The 3812-nt window shown below is 49.4% G+C and overlaps 1 long non-coding RNA gene across 1 annotated transcript; it reads right to left on the bottom strand.

Annotated features, from left to right (window-relative positions):
- Window positions 1-660: 660 nt before the first annotated feature.
- On the bottom strand, window positions 661-3325 carry LOC117552433. Its single transcript, XR_004569968.1, has 3 exons — window positions 3188-3325; window positions 1380-1437; window positions 661-1293 (listed from the first exon to the last, which is right to left on the bottom strand). It is a non-coding gene; the product is annotated as an uncharacterized LOC117552433 (long non-coding RNA).
- Between the last annotated feature and the right edge of the window lie 487 nt (window positions 3326-3812).

Here is a 3812-nt window from a genome sequence, read left to right as displayed (position 1 = left end):
CCAGGCTAAACATGAACACATCAACATATAAATGGTCTACAGCTCAAACAATGACAGAGATATCTAAAGGAGTGTCTTTCCGGCGTTAGGATAGGCGAGACCTTCTCCTCCAGCTTCTCCTTCTATATACACGGCTGAGTGGAATTAGGAACACCTGGGCAGAGGCGGAGCCAGGGGAAGACCAGGTGCACCTACGCAGCAGGGAGACAGAAAAGACAACAAGGAGCACGTAACACTTGAGTATTCCGTTCGGTGTTAGTTTATACCTCCCCTCCCAACCCAGTCTCATGGCATTTCGTGTTCACCAACATGATTTTTCCCCTTTTTTTCGTGTCAGCCATCCTTAGTCTGCTTTTTCGTAGTACCCCTCACTGCAGTGCGCAGTACCTCAAGCCCCTCCTTCTCAACCTTTGAGGCACGTGACTAACGGCACCTCCTTCTCAACCTAGGCCCCTCCTTCTCAACCTAAGCCCCTCCTGGCACGTGACTAACGGCCCCTCCTTCTCAACCTTTGAGGCACGTGACTAACGGCCCCTCCTGACTAACGGCCCCTCCTTCTCAACCTTTGAGGCACGTGACGAGCTTCACAGTTCTGTTCTGTTAACCATAGCGTCAGAGTATTAACTATTTTAACATATTAATATAATGATACCAATGATGATGGCGAGTGATCTGTCGCCATGGCAACGGCATTTAAAAATGTAAAACTCAAATTAAACACATTAACAGCCTTCAAAGCATATTTTAATGTCTATTTGCATGTTAATTGCATCAATTATTTCAGTTATGACTTCAAGAAAGGGCCTTCATTTGTTTTTTAACTTTTTAATTTGATTTTAATTTCAGAGTCAATATTGTATATTTACTCACTTTTTACTGAAAAACATGTGATATAAATGAAATCATATCACATTATTTCCTACCAGTATTTTAAAAAATATATTAAAGTGCCAACGTATTAACAAATTGATAGAATTGACGGGATAATATCAATGGTAATATAATACTGTGAACAGAGCCATTCCGCATGTACTTCTACTTTTGATACTTCGAGTACATTTAGCTGATAATACTTATACTCTTTTACTTAAGAAACACTTTGAATTCAGGACTTTCAATTATATTGAACACAGAGACAGGGACAGGACAAAATAAAACACAGACAGATTCTGACAACTATTACATTTTGAGGCATTAGTGAACCTAATACAGATTGTAACAGTTCCCCCCCAGCAGCGCTCACTCATGACGCATTCAAATTATGGCCTGCTTCTTTTGTGGAACCTCTTCATCCTGAAATATATTTGACAAAGACAGGTTACATGTTTAACACTCACACTGGTTCAAGACTTTATCATTTGTGATTCAACAACTTCTACCTGCATTGCCTTTTCCTCCCGTCGCCTCTTGCAGTCTTGCGACCTCTGTTGTTCAGACCTTGGTGAATGAAAGACAAACATTAAAAATATTAATTAAAATGATATAGTCAGGTTACAGTGTAAGAAATAGTTTCAAGAATGCAAATGTTAATTGTAAAATTAAGAGCTGGGCAGGTGCTGCAGTGAGCAGGTGAGATGGTGGGGTGAGCTGGGCAAGTGCTGGAGTGAGCAGGTGAGATGGTAGAGGGAGCTGGGCAGGTGCTGCAGTGAGCAGGTGAGATGGTGGGGGGAGCTGGGCAGGTGCTGCAGTGAGCAGGTGAGATGGTGGGGGGAGCTGGGCAGGTGCTGGAGTGAGCAGGTGAGATGATAGAGGGAGCTGGGCAGGTGCTGCAGTGAGCAGGTGAGCAGGTGAGATGGTGGGGGGAGCTGGGCAGGTGCTGGAGTGAGCAGGTGAGATGGTAGAGGGAGCTGGGTAGGTGCTGCAGTGAGCAGGTGAGATGGTGAGATGGTGGGGGGAGCTGGGCAGGTGCTGCAGTGAGCAGGTGAGATGGTGGGGGGAGCTGGGCAGGTGCTGGAGTGAGCAGGTGAGATGGTAGAGGGAGCTGGGCAGGTGCTGCAGTGAGCAGGTGAGATGGTGGGGGGAGCTGGGCAGGTGCTGGAGTGAGCAGGTGAGATGGTAGAGGGAGCTGGGCAGGTGCTGCAGTGAGCAGGTGAGATGGTGGGGGGAGCTGGGCAGGTGCTGCAGGTGAGATGGGGGGGGGGAGCTGGGCAGGTGCTGGAGTGAGCAGGTGAGATGGTAGAGGGAGCTGGGCAGGTGCTGCAGTGAGCAGGTGAGATGGTGGGGTGAGCTGGGCAGGTGCTGGAGTGGGCAGATGAGATGGTAGAGGGAGCTGGGCAGGTGCTGCAGGTGAGATGGTGGGGGGAGCTGGGCAGGTGCTGGAGTGAGCAGGTGAGATGGTAGAGGGAGCTGGGCAGGTGCTGCAGTGAGCAGGTGAGATGGTGGGGTGAGCTGGGCAGGTGCTGGAGTGAGCAGATGAGATGGTAGAGGGAGCTGGGCAGGTGCTGCAGTGAGCAGGTGAGATGGTGGGGGGAGCTGGGCAGGTGCTGCAGGTGAGATGGTGGGGGGAGCTGGGCAGGTGCTGGAGTGAGCAGGTGAGATGGTAGAGGGAGCTGGGCAGGTGCTGCAGGTGAGATGGTGGGGTGAGCTGGGCAGGTGCTGCAGTGAGCAGGTGAGATGGTGGGGTGAGCTGGGCAGGTGCTGGAGTGAGCAGGTGAGATGGTAGAGGGAGCTGGGCAGGTGCTGCAGTGAGCAGGTGAGATGGTGGGGTGAGCTGGGCAGGTGCTGCAGTGAGCAGGTGAGATGGTGGGGGGAGCTGGGCAGGTGCTGCAGTGAGCAGGTGAGATGGTGGGGTGAGCTGGGCAGGTGCTGGAGTGAGCAGGTGAGATGGTAGAGGGAGCTGGGCAGGTGCTGCAGTGAGCAGGTGAGATGGTGGGGGGAGCTGGGCAGGTGCTGCAGTGAGCAGGTGAGATGGTGGGGTGAGCTGGGCAGGTGCTGTTAGTCGCCCTACAGTCACAGCATTTGGCTCATGTGAATAGACATGCCGTAAAAACTGGCCCCTATTAATTATGGTCTGTGAGCAATAAAGACAATGAAAATGGCTTGCTGTTCTGCAGCTTAAGCCACACTTAACAATTGTGAACTCTGAAAACAAGAAACAATAGTAAAGTCAATAAGCTTGAAGACATTAAGCTCTCATTGTAAATAATGTGAAAATACAGACAGCACTAAAAAGAGCAATTTATTATACCTCTGTGCCTCACAGAAGAATGGCTTTTGGCATGGTATTCCACCTGAAGCCTCTGACCCTGGTATTGGCAGAACGGGCAGTGATAACTGCCAGAATTACAAATATACACTTTTGGGCTCCCATCATGGTGTAAGTGTGTGATGTATTTCTGGTCAAAGAACATAAACACAAACAAAATGGTTAGGCAATAGGCAGGAATAAAATAAGCTGCATATACATTTATTTTGTAAAAATCGAATTTAAATATAGTTTATGCTGTGGTGACCACCTTTAATACACTGGGTTACATAATCCACACATGGAACTAGAGTTGGGGGTATTGTTTCCACACGGACATATATGTGGTTACCTTTATATGTTGTGTGCCCTCCTGGCTCTTTCTCTTGTCGTCCCGGGCTGCGACCCAACAACATCTACATTTCTGCTGCTCATTAAAGCAAGCTTTGTACCTCCATTGCACCGCCTCCGACTCCCTATCTCTCGGCACTACATTGGTGACCCCGACGACGTCTCGTGAAGTTTCCGAGACGGACCCGAACACGGCAAAGGAAACTCAGGTTTCTTTCTCGAAATGCCGGGGATTTTTTGGAGTCGACCGTGGCTGCTACAGGCACGCGGACTGAGG

The sequence above is a fragment of the Gymnodraco acuticeps genome, unplaced genomic scaffold (genome assembly GCF_902827175.1).
Source record: "Gymnodraco acuticeps unplaced genomic scaffold, fGymAcu1.1, whole genome shotgun sequence".
In the NCBI taxonomy this organism is placed as follows: domain Eukaryota; kingdom Metazoa; phylum Chordata; class Actinopteri; order Perciformes; family Bathydraconidae; genus Gymnodraco; species Gymnodraco acuticeps.
The sequence above is the reverse complement of the archived record's forward strand: the minus strand, read 5'-3'. Positions and strand labels throughout refer to the sequence as shown.